A 19,053-nucleotide genomic window follows, 5' to 3' on the forward strand; every position below is an offset into this window, starting at 1 on the left:
GGTTGGGTTTTTTAGTTAACTGTGGGATTTTAAATTGGATTTTTAATGCTATTTAGTGATATTGTTGTTATTGTCATTTTGTACTTGTGAGCTGCCCCGAGTCCTTCGGGAGAAGGGCGGCATATAAATTTTAATAAAATAAATTAAAAAATAAAATAAAATTTATCTCTCGGGCTTCTATACACTCTGTGTTCAGATTCTGTTTTGTTCTTGGCTTTTTGAAGACAAACCAGTTTCTCCGCGGCACCGCAGCCCCTTCCCAAGAACCTGTCAAACAGTCTCAGAATACCTCAGAAGACAGTAAATAAATAACTATCTAGATATTCAACAATATCATGCTTTTTCCCTTTAGGGTATTATTTGTAGCAATTATCAAACATGTCTGGTATTTTGGGTGAGTTTTTAATCATACTGAAGTCTTTCAGGGAATAAAAATCCAGAAAAAAAAAACCTCCCAGTTATATTTTGGGCAATGTTTGTTTTTAAATAGGTCTTCTAATATGTGCTAAGATGAAATGTGTGATTTTCTTCTCACTTCCCCCTCATCTCACCCGGCTTTAAAAGTAATGTTCTACCACAAAAGTTGGTCTGTTTATCGAGGTGGCAATTCTTAATTTGTTAATTGTGTTTCCTGCTTGTGTCTCATAGCCTCGTTTGTCAGATTCAGAAATAAAGCACGGTGGTAAACTAATTAAAAGGAAGACCGTGGATTCACACAGCAGGTTTCTTCTCTGAAAATTGACTGTTACCATTTGATCGTCTATTTTGTGTTCAACCTCCACCAGTTGAGAAGCTGAAACAGGGAGATATGTGCCATATTAACCCACGCTAATTCAGCCTGATTTTCTGAACTGATGAAAGAATAAAAAAGGCCTTCCAAATTATTAAACTTATCAAATTATTTACCTCACCGATTTGATCCAAATGATTGTGCCAACTGGGGGCTTCCGTTGACTTGCATTCAAGTCAAATCTCTGAATTGAATTGCGCACATTCTTAGAGACGTGCAATTATAAAATCATAAAAGGCTTTTTCTTTACAATGAATTTAATCTGATTAGGTTATGATGGCTTTCCTATTTTCTATACCTATTGTACTTTCTGTTATGAAAATACATGATTTTTTCTTTCACAGACTATTGAGTTGATCATCTCTGCTCTCTTTTGGATTCCCCCCACCCCATTCAGAAGACAACAGGGAAAATTGGAGGAACTGGGTACGCAGAGGTAGCCAGATTTGATTATCTTTCAACCCTAAATAATATGGCCCAGTTGTTGTGGATGATGGGACTTTCAGTCCAGCAAGACTGGATAGCTACTTTTTGCTCAAAGTTGCCTTAGTGACTGATATAGCAAAAAGGAACTTTGCCCATGACTTGTCAAATGGACTTAAAATAGTACTGCTTCATAAATTGTCCAGCCTCTCTATCTAACCCAGAAGAAGTCAAATGTGAATTATTCAGTGCCCCCAACATGTTTTGTCAGGTTAAAAAGGCTGGAAGAATTATTAGAGATGGGAAAACATCAAAACAGGATGTTTGAAGACTTTATCATCTCTGACTGGGACTATGTGTTCCTCAAAGGCCCCCGTAGACCTTTTCAAATCCCAATCTGCTTCCCTTTTTTATGTAAAGATAATGCAGGTGAAAGCAATCAAGCATATCATTTTAGAGATGTCACATTGGGCATGTAAGTGAGACAGTTGAATAGCCACATCTCTTAAGAGCATCTTAATAAATTCCCTTAGAGCAGAAGAGAGTCACACTGTAGGTCTGCGAAAATGTGACACCGTGTTCTCAGTTATTCAGTTATTCAGGAGAGAAGAAGGCATTTCGGTCATTCTTCAGAGAGAAACTATGGTAAGTAATGAGTTTGCTGTTCATAGTTCCATAAAATCATAGAGATGGAAGGGACAAGTTGGGGTACGAAGTGTGGTCCTTATGGAAATGTAAGTCAGATGGCTGTCTAGCTTTGGTTTGAAGAGATCCAATAAAGGAGGTGTACTCAAAGAAAACTCCGAGGCTTGAATTTCCTCCAAGTTACATTTTATTAGAGATGTCATATTGGCACATCTGGGAAAACCCGAATCTGAAAGTTTCCAGGTTTTCCCCAGCCAAAGGGAAGTTCAAGACCCTGCCCCAATACCCACATGTCCATCACATGTTCCAATCATCCACCTCCAAACTAGAAACACCTCCCAGTCATCTGACTCCAGGGCAAGATGTCCTTGACTCTCTGAGAAAGGAATGTTATTATGACTATATATCTCCCATACTCCATAAAATCCCCCCTCCCATTTCCCCACAGTAGAAAAATGTGGCAGGCTTGAAGGCCCAACGTAAAAGATGGCTTCCAGGCTTGATACTATCTCTCTGGAAAAGGGGTTCCAGCAGGGGTGAAATCCAGCAGGTTCTGACAGGTTCTGGAGAACCGGTAGCGGAAACTTTGAGCGGTTCGGAGAACCGGTAGTGGAAATTTTGAGTAGTTAGGAGAACCAGCAAATACCACCTCTGGCTGGCCCCAGAGTGAGGTGGGAATGGAGATTTTGCAATATCCTTCCCCCAGGGGTGGAGAGGGAATGGGGATTTTGCAGTATCCTTCCCCTGGAGTGGGGTGAGAATGGAGATTTTGCAGTATCCTTTCCCTGCCACACCCACAAAGCCACACCCACCAAGCCACACCCACAGAACCAGTAATAAAAAAATATGGATTTCATCACTGGGTTCCACTATCAACTAGCTCATACTGTTAGGAAATTTCTTCAACATGGAATGAGATCTACTTTTCCTACCACATAATCCACATTTTTTTTCTCTCTGAGATAACAGAGGACTTGCCTCCTTAACGCAAAACCCTTTCACTTACATAGAACACTATTCTATCCCACCTCCAGTGGTCTTTCCTCATGAGTAAAAATCCTCTCAGTCTTTCCTTGGACATCTTCTCAGCTGAATCTTTTGAATATTCATAGTCTTCAAAACAAGGAAGTTGAAGGGATGTTCACCGGTATGTAGATTCCTCAGCGAAGCTTGATGAATGGCATTCTTAACGAGTGGGAATGCCAAGAAATTCTTTCAAATTCTTCATGTTAGTTGGGCTGAAAGGTATTCCCTAATGGGTTATCTGTGCTACAGGTTAGCACAGCAGAGGGTTTAATCTAATTATTCCAAGCCAACTCATAATAGCTCTGCTCGAGACCGTTTCTCAGGAATTCATAAATCCTCAATGGAGTTGGAGCCCCTGCTCAGCTTGTTTTCCTATTACAAGTCCATCAGCGTTAAAGTACTTGCTTCCCATTTGCTTCCCCCCCCCAGCTTTTTTTTTTTTTTTTTTACTATTCTCAAACAATTTAGATAAATGCATTTGTTGCTTATATCCCAGAAGGAATTCGGGAGAGATACTGATGGCCACTGTTAGATAGCTTAAACAGAGGGGGGGAAAAAAACCCACTTCATTAATTCCATGGTTCAGTAACACATAAACCCTGATTTACAAACCAAAAATAAATAAGTTCACGCAATGCATTCAGCCAAAGCTGAAGTACATTATGTCTTACCGTGATGTTCAAATTCAGTCCGTAACAATAGAAAAAACGGATTTTTTTTAAAAAAAAGAAGCACATTTTTTTACAGATATATGTTTTTTTTTTTTTTTTTTTTTTTACAATACGTGCTGGCCTCCCCCCACCTCCTACTTCCCCAAGCCCAGCAATGAACGGTCAAAAATGCAGTCTGCCTTTAGAGCAGGTAGTATGTCACTAATATCTAATATACAGACTTCTTTTTTTCCTCCCCAGACTGGAATTAAAAAGATGAGACATCATTTAGAACAGCAATACACGGTGTCCGGTTACGTCTCATCAATACACTCCGTTCTCCAAACCAATTCGTATCCCTCCCAAAGTGTTGGCTGCTTTTAATAATAAAAAATGTGAAATGCTCAAAAACGGGATGTCGCTTGCCCTTGGGTCTGTCCTTTTCCTGCTGCTCAGATTATGGAGGAAAAAAAGTAATTTAATGAAATCCATCTTCACCGAGTCCCTAAATCAAACTCCCCATTGTCTTCTGAGAACAAAGAAAGCCAACACAAAAGGATAATGGGATCATTCACCTCTGACCCTGTATAATTTGAACATTCTTGAGAAATCTAGCTTTCTCTGATTTTGAGTGGGAAAAAATGTTGCTGTTATTTTTTTTTTTTTTTAAAAAACCAACCCACAAATAGATACGATATGCAGGGCAACATCAGGAGGTACGCAGAATTAAAATGAATAAATAAATAAATAAATAAATAAATAAATAAATAAATAAATAAATAAAAACCCAAATATTTCCCAAGGACAAATGAGCAACAGATTAAGAACATCCAATTAAAACAATTAGAACAATGCAATAAGACACAATAACAAAGGTACATAAGATGAAAACGCTGCTGCCCCAGGAAAGTAAATATAAAGAAAAATATGTTTATTGATCAGTGAAAGAATTGGTTAAAATGCTTGGGAGCATAAAGCTGTCTGTGCCTAGCATTGAAAAGCAATCGCCCTTAGACTTATATACTATTTCTTATATACCATTATATACAATGAGCCTCGGTGGCGTAGCAGACTAAAGCACTGTTAAGTAACACCTGCAATTACTGCAAGTTCAGATCTCACCAAGCTCAAGGTTGACTCAGCCTTCCATCCTTCCGAGGTAGGTAAAATGAGGACCCAGTTTGTGGGGGCAATAAGCTGACTTTGTATAAAAAAAGAACACCTTCGCTTTCGCTTTGGGGGCAGGGGGAAAGCCCTACTAAGCAGGTATATATAAAAGTATGAAGGCTATTGCTTAACATATTGTAAGCCGCCCTGAGTCTCCGGAAAAAGGGCGGCACATAAATTGAACCAATAAATAAATAAATAAATAAATAAATAAATAAATAAATAAATAAATAAATAAATAAATAAATAAATAAATAAATAAATAAATAAATAAATAAATAAATAAATAAGCAAATAAATAAATAAATAAATAAATAAATAAATAAATTTCATGGTGCTTTACAGCCCTCTCTAAGCAGTTTACAGAGTCAGCCTATTGTCCCCAACAATCTGGGAGCCTCATTTTACCCACCTCGGAAGGATAGAAGGCTGAGTCAACCTTGAGCCTGATGAGATTCGATCTGCCAAACTGCTGGCAACCGGTGATCAGCAGAAGTAGCCTGCAGTACTGCACTCTAACCACTGCGCCACCGTGGCTCTGTAGAAAAGACAGTAAGGATGGTGCTGGTCTTAGTTTATTGGAGAAGACATTCCAAAGATGGAGGTGGATTATCACTGGTAAGGCCTGGTGGTCAGCCATAGCATCTAATCATGAGAAATCATTTACAGAATACAGAACGAAATGGAAGGGACCTTGGAGGTCTTCTAGTCCAACCCCCCCTTAGGCAGGAAACCCTACACCACTTCAGACAAATGATTATCCAACATCTTCTTAAAAACTTCCAGTGTTGGAGCATCCACAACTTCTGGAGGCAAGTTGTTCCACTGGTTAATTGTTCTAACTGCCAGGAAATTTCTCCTTAGTTCTAAGTTGCTTCTCTCCTTGATTAGTTTCCACCCATTGCTTCTTGTCCTGCCCTCAGGTGCTTTGGAGAATAGCTTGACTCCCTCTTCTTTGTGGCAGCCCCTGAGATATTGGGACACTGCTATCATGTCTCCCCTAGTCCTTTGTTTCATTAAAATAGACTTACCCAATTCCAGCAACCGTTTGGACTTGAACTTTAAAAGATGTTCTCAGAGACTGGATAGAAACTACGTGAATAGTCAATCCTTTGGTGTCATTTCTTGAGGTTTGCTATCTGGAAAGAGACTGCATAACAAGGCTAAGCTTTATTCAGGACAGGCTATATTAATCACATCTGGTTGTGTTTTGCTTCCCTTTCATATCCCAAGGAATCAGGAAGAAACCAGCCAGCATCTCTTTCTAAGTCTACTTCCTTTCTACAAGCTCAAGGAAAGATTTGGGCATTTTTGTAACAACTTTTGACTATTTCTTTCAAATACATGAGTCATTTTCGTTCCTCCCCTTGGCTCTTCAAGCTTAGCTTCTGAGGTCCCAAGCCATGAAAGACTTTAGTGATGAATAGAACAAAATTCTTTTATTGGCCAAGTGTGATTGGACACACAAGGAATTTGTCTTTGGTGCATATGCTCTCAGTGTACATAAAGAAAAAGTAAAATATATTTGTCATGAGTCATAAGATACAACACTTAGTGACAGTCATAAGATACTAATAAGTACTCAAATCATACTTTTGTTGTTGGTGTTAGTTGCAAAGTCGTGTCTGACCCATCGTGACCCCATGGACAATATTCCTCCAGGCCTTCCTGTCCTCTACCATCCTCTGGAGTCCATTTAAGCTCATGCCTACTGCTTCAGTGACTCCATCCAGCCACCTCGTTCTCTGCCGTCCCCTTCTTCTTTTGCCCTCAATCCTTCCCAGCATTAGGCTCTTCTCCAGGGAGTCCTTCCTTCTCATTAGGTGGTCAAAGTATTTGAGTTTCATCTTCAGGATCTGGCCTTCTAAAGAGCAGTCAGAGTTGATCTCCTCTAGGACTGACCGGTTTGATCGCCTTGCAGTCTAAGGGCCTCGCAGGAATCATACCAGTGGTAGGCTTCAAATTTTTTTACTACTGATTCTGTGGGCATGGCGTGGTGTGGCTTGGTGGGCCTGGCTTGGTGGGCCTGGCAGGGGAAGGATACTGTAAAATCTCCATTTCCTCCCCACTCCAGGGGAAGATTACTGCAAAATCCCCATTTCCTCCCGATCAGCTGGGACTCGGGAGGCAGAGAATAGATGGTGGCAGGGCCAGTCAGAGGTGGTATTTACTGGTTCTCTGAACTACTCAAAATTTCCGCTACTGGTTCTCCAGAACTGGTCAGAACCTGCTGAATACCACCTCTGAATCATACTAGGAAACAATAAGTTGTAAAGATACAAGCAACATGGATATAGCCATAAGTGGGAAGAGATAGGTACTAGTAAGGATGAGAAGAATAATAGTAATAAAGTCTTAGTAAATTATTTGACAGTGTTGTGGGAATTAGTTGTTTAGCTGAGTGATGGCATTCGGGAAAAAAAAGTCCTTGTGTCTTGTTGTTCTGGTGTGCAGTGCTCTATAGCATCGTTTTGAGGGTAGAAGTTGAAACAATTTATGTCCAGGATGTGAGGTACCAGCATCTTGAATTGAAGTGAACTGAGATTCACCTATGGTCCTAAAAGTCTCATGTAACTCATGGTTGTGCAACATTTTGCACCCAAAAATAACCTCTGGCAAGCCCTATGAAAGCAATCTATGACAGGACTCCGCATTCACCCAAAGAAGGAAACCGCAAACCTGCAGCCCCATTGAAATTTCTGACTATTTCTCAGAAAATGCTCACTTGACTTAAGAAACCCACGTTGATATATGGACACCTCTCGAGTTGATTTTGGTGCTCCTGGTCTAAGTAGGGTATATAGCCCCCCTGTGTGGAATCTGGACATAGTTTAATGCAAGAGTTGGCAGGTTGCCCATTGCTTATTGCCATAAATCTTTTAGCTTCACTGTCAGCTCCCGCTACTACCTCAGCATCTGGGAGAAGATGAAGTGTAGCATCTGTTTTTTAGAATTACCCTTCTCTGTCTGTCAAGGGACTCAGCCTTGGCAGGAAAATATGATAGGACACATAAATTAGAGGAGGTGACCTGGATAGTGCCTGACATGGTATGTAGCAGGAAGATGTCTCAGTGGTAATCTGGACTTTCATGCTCTGGTGAGTCCATCTTTTCCTCCCTCCCTCCCTCTCTTTTTTTAAAAAGGGAAGTGAAAAATGACAGCCAACTTAGTTGCTTTTGTAACACAATGGATTTTTTTTTCCCCCGGACAAGCCATCATCCCAACTATCTTTCCAAACGAGCTTGCGTGTGGGTTAACCTACCTGATGTAGAACACAAGTCCTCATCACGAAATGAACTGTTTGCATTAAAATAGCTTGAATGGATTGGAATGTTATCAGGCCGATGTGGCAGGATGGAGAGGGGATCTGTATTTCAATAGATGCCTTCTCTGAGCATCTGGTTAAATAATAATAATAATAATAATAATAATAATAATAATAATAATAATAATAATAATAATAATAATAATAATGCTGCTAAGATCATTCACTGGAAATTGTGCCAGAAGTTTGGATTTGAGTACAGCAAAAACCACTGGGAACATCAGGTTGAGAAAGTTTTAGAGAATGAGAAACTCAAGATCTTGTGGGACTTTAGGATTCAGACTGACAGGCACTTGGTCCACAACACACCTGACATAACAATAGTTGAAAAGAAAAAAGTATGGTTCATTGACATTGCAATACCTGGTGATGCACGGATTGAAGATAAGCAAGCAAGAAAAAAATCACAAGTACTGGGACTTGCAAATTGAAGTTGAGCGACTGTGGAAAAAGAAATCGTGTATTGTCCCGATTGTAATTGGAGCCCTTGGAGCAATACTCAAAGGGCTACCCCGCTATTTAGAAATTCTAAATTTTCCAGACTTGAACATTTTGACTCTACAAAAAACCACCTTACTCAGAACAGCTTACATCCTCCGATGATACCTTAACAGTTCCTAGATCCTTGGTTAGGACTCGAGCTGCTGAGCTATTAACCAGCCTCAAAGGCTGTGAATCTCACTAAAGATTAAATAATAATAATAATAATAATAATAATAATAATAATAATAATAATGATGATGATGCAACTTCGGGAAAAAATATCAGGTTTTCCCCTTTGGTGGTGCAGTGGTTAGAGTGCAGTACCGCAGGCTACTTCCGCTGACTGCCAGCTGCCTGAAATTTGGCAGATCGAATCTCACCAGGCTGAACGTTGACTCATCCTTCCATCCTTCCAAGGTGGGTAAAATGAGGACCCAGATTGTTGGGGGCAATGTGCTGACTCTGTAGACTGCTTAGAGAGGGCTGTAAAGCACTGTGAAGTGGTATACAAGTCTAAGGGGTATTGCTACTGTCCTTCCTTCCTTCCTTCCTTCCTTCCTTCCTTCCTTCCTTCCTTCCTTCCTTCCTTCCTTCCTTCCTTCCTTCCTTCCTTCCTTCTCTCCCTCCCTCCCTCCCTCCCTCCCTCCCTCCCTCCCTCCCTCCCTCTCTCCCTCCCTCCCTTCCCAGTGGTTAGAATGCAATAATTCAGGCTAACTCTGCATTCCCACTTCCAGCAGTGTGATCCTGACCAGCTCAAGGTTGACTCAGCCTTCCAACCTTCCAAGGTGAGTAAAATGAGGATCCAGACTGTTGGGAGCAATAGGCTGACTCCGTAAACCACTTAGAGAGGTAAAGCTATGTAAAGTGGTATATAAGCCTAAGTGCAATTGCTATCTTAGCAAGATCTTTACTTCTGTTTCCTTGCATCATGTCTTTGCAAGAAAGATATAAGAAGTGTGGCAGTTTTTTTTTTTTAAAATGATTAGTAATGAAATTATATGCTTCTTTCAGGCCATAAAAATGATAAAAGGCCACGACCAAGGTAGAAGAATATTGGTTTCTACATCTGTAGCATCGGGGAATAAAAAATTGTTCTAGAAATGGGCAGTCGTAAAGATTAGAGGGTTAATAAATAGAACAAAAGCAAGAGTGAAAACTTAAAAATGGCTGTAAAATTGAAAATAAGATAGCTTAATCACTTCAGGAAAAGAGGAAAATTACATTAACCTGATAACATAGTATTAAAAAAGAATAGATCCCAGTTGTACGAGTTTTTACCTGCCTTGCACATCCTGGTGTCCCTAAAGTAAACTGCAGTTACTATCTAGCTGATCATAAAATCACGTTTCCAATATCACAGCGTTATACTGAAGGATGATTAAAATGGCTTGATTGTTCAACCCATTATGTTTATGGTTTTATGCCGTGGTGAAATCCAATTTAATTTTTACTACTGATTCTGTGGGCGTGGCTTGGTGAGATGGTATGGCTTGGTGGGTGTGGCAGGGGAAGGATACTGCAAAATCTCCATTCCCACCCCACTCCAGGGAAAGGATACTGCAAAATCCCCATTCCCACCCCACTCTGGGGCCAGCCAGAGGTTGTATTTGCCGGTTCTCCAAACTGCTCAAAATTTCCACTACTGATTCTCCAGAACCTACTAGATTTCACCCCTGGTATTACCTAACAAAGATAGAAAAGCATCATGAGCTAAACCTGATATTTTCATGAAGATCCCACTGTTATTTCTTGCACAATCCAAATCAGACAGACAGGGGAAAAAAAAACAGACTTGTTTCTTCAGCCTGGAATGGATATAATTACAAGAATCTTGACTGTGTTAGTATTTTCTAGATGTTGTGATTTCCAGCGGTAACAAATTTCTCTTGAGGTTTCAATGCAACGTGATTAGCATACAAGTGCTAATCTTCTGGCTGGAGGAGTATTGCGTAGTGACCATGACATAAATATAAAAGGAAATTAGTGTTCAGAGTCTATTGATAATATTGGATGCCATTTTCCAAACTGGAGTATGAATCAGATTTCCTCCCAATAGAAATTTTGTTCTTTAAGGAATCTCGAGAAGATTCAAACTTAGATCATACCAATGTGAAGATGTAATGTGAGGATACTTAGATATGGACCAATCTGGTTTGAACAAAAGGATAAATTATAATATATCATGCATCCAGTGGAATAAGGAACAGTCAAGAGTATGCATATTCATGGATCTGGAATAGATCAGCCAATGGGAACTGATGTTGTGGCTCCGACCACCGAGCCCATTTTATCGGAGGGAGAAGGCTCCGAACATGAAGGAGAGGAGCCGGCCAGGCCTCCCTCTCCAGGCCCCTCCTCTCTGGCTATGCCTCAGGTGTCTGCCGAGGGAGAGGAGATTGGCCAGGAGCTAGGTGTCTCCGATGACAGCGATGACGGTGATACGTCGTTCCTGGATCGACGCCAATGAAGGCGAGATAAACGTTTGCAGCAGATGAGGAGGCATGCCAGGGATTAAACTGAGTCACTGGACCACACCCCACAGGCTATATAAGAGAGTGTGGTGGCCATTTAGACTCTGTGACGGACAAAGCTAACTCCTGGCTAGTCATTTTGTACAACGCCTGAATCTGCTGAAGGTTTCTGTTTGAGCTGGACTGTTTTTGAAAACTGTGTGTATTTGTTGGTGATTATCTGGTGGAGGAAAACTCCCTCTTCTTGAAGTAAAGCACTTGGCAGACGGTTATTGTATTGCTGCCAAGTTCCTGATAACGAACCTTGTGTGTGCCAAGTAATTCTTTAACCCCCGGCTGGCTGTTTGTGTGTGTGTGGGGACGGGGACAGAACAACTGAATGGAGACATGGTAACAAGGTCAGCCAAAGAATGGTAACAGGCTCAGCCAATGGAACTTATCTGAAAACAGAAACTTAAGTCTGAAGTCTGGGCGTGGCTTAGGCAACTGAGTCTGTGCAGAAGCTTAACTGCCCTGTTTAGAGGAGGCTCTCTTTGTATTAAGCTCTGTGCTCAGCTCTGAAATGAAACAAGTCTGGGCTAGTCTGCTCTGCTGAAATGAAACTAACTGTTCTCTCCTGCCTTGTGTTTTGCTTGTAACTGCTACTACATTGAAGAAGAATCTATATTGGTATTGTACATTTATCTTCATGTATTATACATAAAGAAGTTAATGAATCCTGCTGAATCAGTTTACCTGTGTGTGCTTTCTGGATTTAATTTTTTGCAACAAACTCTGTCAGGAACTGTAAAAGGAAGACAAGGATTTCTTATTTTCATTTTCTTAAGCAGAGGTAGGCAATGTTTTCACTTGAGCCTTGGTCTCAAAGACATCTTTTTAAGATTTGCCTTCAAGAAGGCTTCAGAGGTAAGAACACGGAGTTACATTTCCCTTGAAATTATTTCATTTCACCCGCTGCAGTGGATGGGAATGAGAAGGACAAATGAGAGTACGTAGCATAAAAAAAAAATCTGGATTTCTGACCAAAGGGAAAAAAAAAATAATATATTCGGTTACCTTTAATCACTTATTGGAATATTGAAAAATTAACATTTTAATTTTATACTTAAATATAAATTAAATCTAAGTTATATTTATATTTGGCTATAGTAAATGTATTATAAATTGTATAATAATCTTGTTTGTTCCTGTTATTCTATTCCTTCACTTTTTTGGGGGGTCCTTTCCTTCGGCTTGTATATTTATAAAGGTAAAGGTAAGGGTTCCCCTCACACATATGTGCTAGTCATTCCTGACTCTAGGGGGCGGTGCTCATCTCCATTTCAAAGCCGAAGAGCCAGCGCTGTCCAAAGACGTCTCCGTGGTCATGTGGCCGGCATGACTAAACGCCAAAGGCGCACGGAGTGCCATTACCTTCCCACCAAAGGTGGTCCCTATTTTTCTACTTCCGTTTTTTACGTGCTTTCGAACTGCTAGGTTGGCAGAAGCTGGGACAAGTAACGGGAGCTCACCCCGTTATGCGGCACTCGGGATTCGAACCGCTGAACTGCTGACCTTTCTGATCGACAAGCTCAGTGTCTTAGCCACTAAGCCACCACGTCCCTGCACAATACTTGTTCATAATTAACCCCATCACACTGGAGAGACATGGTCTCAGGATAAACCATCACCCATCTTACACAAGCTATATATAAATGAAGATGAAAGAATAGCCAAAACCTGATTGTGGGATGAGCTGAGATGTGAATTTCCCCAAACCCAACTTTTAGCAACAACTGTGCTTGAAGAATAGTTTGCAAACGAAGTGATTTTGTTTTATGACCATCTTAAACACCGACTCATTAAAACTAATAAGAAAACAATTGGGTGCACTAAGCAAAGAGCGTAATTTCCTTGAATACATTTGGCAGGCTTTACTTTTATAACCACTTTGATATGGAAATAAGTAACAATAATTAACATTCTGAAACCACCTGGTACTCATCAGATCTTTAAAAGAGGTAAAATAATAAGAGAACTGGCACTGGAAATGCTTGTAATGTAGACCTTGCTAATTCTCATATGAAACGCATATTTTAAAAAAGACAGATTCCACCAATGATGTTTCATTTTTTAAACTCTCTTCACATCCTTTAGATTCTGTAGACTGACTTTATGCATGAAGATTAATAAGGAAGTTTAAAACATTTAGGGGCTAGAAGAGTTCTCCCAGTGCTGGAAAAATGGCGACATAGTAAGTTTTTAGTATAGCAAGGTGGGTAAGGGGAACATGATATAAAATAAGGAAACCTATGTAAAATGTGGATGTAATGATTCCCCATCACCACCACCTGTTCATTCCTAATATTAGATCTTGGAGTGTGAGTCCCAAAGAATCAGGACCAGGGGTGAAATGCTCCCGGTTTGGACCGGATCACCTGATCTGGTAGCGATGGCAGTGGGTGGTTTAGAGAACCAGTAGCAAAAATCCTTGCCCACCCCCCATGCCCAGCTGAGCCGTGTAATCATCAGAGCCTTTTTAAAAATTTTTAAAAGCATTTTTTCTACAACCTCTTCGGCCAAAAAAATGCTTTTAAAAGTAAAAAAAAACCCACCTCTGATGATCATGCAGCTCAGCTGGGATTGTCAGAGGCTTTTAAAAGCATTTTTTCTAGAGGTTGTAGAAAAAATGGTTTTAAAAGCCTCTGACGACCCCAGCTGAGTTGCCTGATCGTCAGAGGCTTTTAAAAGCATTTTTTTTTACAACCTCTTTAGCTGAAGAGGTTGTAGAGAAAATGTTTTTAAAAGAAAAAAAAAGCCTCTGACGATCAGACAACTCAGCTGGGATCGTCAGAGGCTTTTAAAAGCATTTTTTTTACAACCTCTTCGGCTGAAAAAAATGCTTTTAAAAGTAAAAAAACCCACCTCTGATGATCGTGCGGCTCAGCTGGGATTGTCAGAGGCTTTTAAAACCATTTTTTCTACAACCTCTTTGGCCGAAGAGGTTGTAGAAAAAATGGTTTTAAAAGTAAAAAAAAAAAAAGTTGGCCATGCCCACTCAGTCACATTTCCCCACCACCAAGCCACGCCCACAGAACTAGTAATAACAAATTTTACATTTCCCCACTGATCAGGACCATATGTTAAATTGCAATTCAGAATATTTATTGTTCAAGCCTATACACAATAGTCTAGCGCAGATACTTGTCTAAATTGGCACCAGATAAGGGTCAACAGAATTCAAGATGGTTTGGACTTCAACCATTTGTGGGAATGTTAAGGACTCTAGGCTGATGACTCGTTTAACTCCCCCCCCAACTCTGCCTGATCTTTTCCTACATCAAGCCGTTTAGATCTATTCAAATAAATTATGAATTTTTTGTTATATAGTATCAGTTACTTGTTTCCTGTTTCTCGAATGGCGCAGTTCCCTAGAGGTGGAGCTCTCACCTCGCAGTCAGGAGGCTGTGAGTTCAATCCTAGATAGAGGCAGATATTTCTCTCTCTGGGCACAATGAGAATATATCTGTTGTGTTTTCAGAGTTACAGCAGTGAGTGTGGAGCGGGCCTACGCAGAGGCGTTCCTGATTGGTTGATCCATGACTCTGTCCAGGTGGGAGAACGCAGCCTTGCCATTGGCTAGTGGTCTGACAGCAGAGTTTACAAAGAACTGTCAGACTGTGAAGTTTCAGTCTCTGTTCTGGAGTTGCCTCGTTACTTGTTAGCTTATAACAAAGGGTTATACTGTTAATCATCCATCTCACCTCAGTCAATACCAGCCCGTGCTTAGTATGCAATAATATCTGCTGAACAAAACTCCACATTGGCGACAGGAAGGGCATCCGGCTCAGCTCCATTCAGTTGCCCAGACTCCACCCCGCAAGGGATCATGAGGACATTAAAAGAAGACAATGACTTGTTTCCTGTTTCTCCACCCTTAGCAAAAAGAAAATTCATGAAACGATTTTATTTTATTCTTTCTATTGCAGATAATATTGTGCCCTTAAATCTATATGCCGTTGGTAAATTTTATAGTCTAATAGTTAATCTAAACCCTCAGTTTTACGCTCCATTAACATAGGTATTTAGGGAAATTGTTTCAGTCCCACAGAGCAGAATTGCGCTTTGCAACTGAAGAACTAGGGACCCATTTTTGTGAAATAAAGAGCCCCCACCCAGCCTTTCTACTTAGTATAGATATATTACCTTAGATTTCAGTGGCACAAAAGCCTGCGTTGAATTATTTTTTCCCCTTGGATATAGTACTTGTGCAAGAAATCAATAACGTAGTTTTAGTGGAGGAAAAATCCCTTTTGACAAAAGGTGTAAGATTGATTACCTAAATCAATACTATTTTTAGGAGCAATTCATCAAAACTGTAGTTAACCAGAGACGATGATGCATTTAACTGTTAATAATACAAATGCCTTTTTTTTTTCCTTCCCCTTTTGGTCTCTTGTGGATGGTCTTGCTTTTCCAACATACCAACCTTCTGAGTGAACAAGTTATTTATTTATTTTACTAGGCTACGGGTAGCCAGGAGTTCAAAGGAACTTTCATCAGTTTTAACAGAAAGGGTCCTAATCAGGGGTGAAATGCTCCCGGTTCGGACCGGATCACCGGTAGCAATGGTGGCGGGTGGTTCGGAGAACCGGTAGCAAAAATCCCCGTGCCCGCCCATCATGCCCAGCTGAGCTGCACGATCATCAGAGGCTTTTTCTTTTTTTACTTTTAAAAGCATTTTTTCTACAACCTCTTCCGATGAAAAAATGCTTTTAAAAGTAAAAAAAAAAAAAAAAAAAAGCCTCTGATGATCGTGCGGCTCAGCTGGGATCGTCAGAGGCTTTTCAAAGCATTTTTTTCTGCAACCTCTTGGCCGAAGAGGTGGTAAAAAAAATGCTTTGAAAAGTCTCTGACGATCCCAGCTGAGTTCCCTGATCGGCAGAGAGGCATTTTTTTAAAAAGCCTGTCTGACGATTCCAGCTGAGTTGCCTGATCGTCAGAGGCTTTTCAAAGCATTAGAAAAAAAGTAGTGATATACCAACACCAGATAAAGTAATCAATAAAATTATGGAATGTGCGGAATTAGATAGACTCACAAAGGAATTACAAAATAGGGAAGAACATGACTTTTACTTAGTATGGGAAAAGTGGTATAGTTGGTTGAAAGATAGAAAGAGATGAAGCAATAGGAAGTAAATAAAATGACCAAATATAATATGATGGAAACAAAGAACAGACATAGGTTAACAAAGATCAATATTAGATAGATAAAAGGGAATGACCAAATAAGGAAGAGTCAAAATACAAAGAGAAATATTATAGTTGCGACAAACTGGACATGTATTGAAATGGATGTTTATATGTTTTTATGTTTTATACGTTTCATTGTTCTGTTTAGTTTATACTTATAAATAATATATATATATATAAAGAAAAGAAAAAATGCTTTGAAAAGTAAAAAAAAAAAAGTTGGCCACACCCACCCAGTCACATTACCACCCCCTTACCAAGCCACGCCCACAGAACCGGTAGTAACAGATTTTACATTTCACCTCGGTCTTAATGATGTCCTGCGGAAACATGATGGGACGTTTTGGATTCTTTCGATAACTCTTATCAATGAGTTGGTGACATTACAAATAAATTAGAACTTTTGAACATCTCTTAGCCCAAGTATTCAAGGTTCACATTTATTCCTGTTCTAAGGTGAACTCATCATCTTCTTTTAACAACTCCATAATCCCTTGTGGGGTGGAGTCTGGGCAACTGAATGGAGCAGAGTGTTTAATGGCCGGATGCCTTTCCTGTCGCCAATACAGAGCTTTGTTCAGCAGATATATTCTCATTGTGCCCAGAGACGTCACTAAATGAACTGTTGTAAGTCAACTGTTACAGTTGACAACTGTTGAAAGTCGAAAAGTACTAACTGTACTTTTTCTTTCTTTCTGTTTTTTTTTTTTTTTGGTCATCCGAGACTTTTATCCTGGAACACAATCAGGAAGAAAATACAGGTGTTCCTTGAATTACAACAACTTTTTTAGTCATCATCATCTTCTTTTAATGACCCTATAATCAGGGGTGGGTTCTACTTTTTTTTTTTTTAATTTGATTTATATGCTGCCCTTCTCCGAAGACTCAGAGCGGCTTACAATGCGTTAAGCAATAACCTTCATACTTTTGTATATTTATACAAAGTCAGTTTATTGCCCCCACAATAAATTGTCCTCAATTTACCTACCTTAGAAAGGATGGAAGGCTGAGTCAACCTTGAGCCTGGGGAGATTCGAACTAGCAGTAATTGCAGGCAGCTGAATGATAATAACAGGCTATTAGTCTGCTGTGCCACCAGGCTCTACTTACTTCTACTTACCTTTACTATGGTTCGCAATGGGGCCACGAGTGTGCACATGAGCGCTCTTCTGTGTATGCGCAGAAGCGTTCTGATGACATCGGGGTCGGTGGGCGGAGCCTCCCTCCGGTTTTACTACCGGTTCTATAGAACTGGTCCGAACCGGGGCCAACCTACCACTGCCCATAATCCCTTGCAAGGTGAAGTCTGGGCAACTGAATGGAGCTGAGTGTTTACTGGCTGGATGCCCTTCCTGTCGCCAATGCGGAGCTTTCTTCAGCAGATATATTCTCATTGGGCCCAGAGAGAGAAATATCTGCCTCCTGATTGTGAGGCGAGAGCTCCACCTCTAGGCCACCGCATCACTCCTGTACTAGGGTGAAGTGGTGGCTACATAATGAACCATTGAATATAACCTGTCCAGAGCATGTAATGTATTGTCAAATTGATTTCAAAATGAAGGGAAAAAATAGATATCCTGCAGATAACTCCAGATTTGGGAAAAAATATACTTTTTTTTTTTAAAAAAAGATATCTATCATAAACATGTACACTGTAGAAACTCTGGCTCATTGGTTCTGTTTCTTAGTCCCTGCACATCCTTGTTGACTCTTCAGAGAGGAAATAAAGCTTCTTTCGGCATTATTTCTTCTTGTCAAGCAAAACAGGGAAAAAATAGCAATCAACCTCTCTGGCTGCATCTGTAGATGTAATTTTATTTCAAACACATCGCTGACTGTGAGGATACAGCAAACAACAACAACAAAACAACCACACACACAAAAAACAAAAACAAAAACAAAAAAAACCACCCCAAACCCTCATAGCATCAAAAAAAAAAAAAAATGAAAAGAAAACAATAACAGGTTGCAATCTTATGACAAAAGACTTCAATAAGAATAGAGTAGTAATTTCTGTATAGCATGGATAGTTCGTTGATTTGAATTAATCTATATCTAGAATCCTCTTAATATAGCCAGAATCCTCTTAACGTTCCTACTATTTCTAGTATGAAGTTGTTGTTGTTATTTTGTTGTTGTTAGGGCCGAATTTAGATGAAAAGAGGCCCTAGGCTATTCCACTTGTGAGGCCCTTTCACCTATAGTGAAAGTGTAATTTTAATTTTGCTAACAATTTGAATGTAGGCCCCTCTTGATCTTGAGGCCCTAGGCTGAAGCCTAGTTAGCCTATAGGAAAATCCGGCCCTGGTTGTTGTTGTTGTTTTTTCACAGTAGATGCTACGGTTGGCATGTTACGGTTGGCATGGATTTGACTCTTCACCAGAGATGGGTTTCAGCAGGTTCTGACCAGTTCTGGAGAACCGGCAGCGGAAATTTTGAGTAGTTCGGAGAACCGGTAGTAAAAATTCTGACCGGCCCCGCCCCCATCTATTCTCTGCCTCCCGAGTCCCAGCTGATCAGGAAACAGAAATCAAAACATCAAAACATGTCTGTCTACAAGACACATCAGTTTAGAGCATTCCAATCTCTTTTTATTATCCTAATGAGATTATCCCTCGGAATATATTCAGTTTTAGGAATTGGTTACCTAGGTTGAATGAGGAATGCACTTTTAAGAAATTCAATTAATTTAGGCTGCCTAAGTCACTAATTGCACTTGAATTATGTCTGCATATCTGTAGGGACCAACTCTGCAACTAATGAGAAATGCAGGAAATTTGTTTTCAAATATTTGGTTGGCGATGCTTCCAATTTGACCAAAGGCTGAGTTTGTGCAGTAAA

The sequence above is a fragment of the Pituophis catenifer genome, unplaced genomic scaffold (assembly GCF_029215685.1).
Source record: "Pituophis catenifer annectens isolate HBS135680 unplaced genomic scaffold, rPitCat1.0.hap2 SCAF_11, whole genome shotgun sequence".
NCBI lineage: Eukaryota > Metazoa > Chordata > Lepidosauria > Squamata > Colubridae > Pituophis > Pituophis catenifer.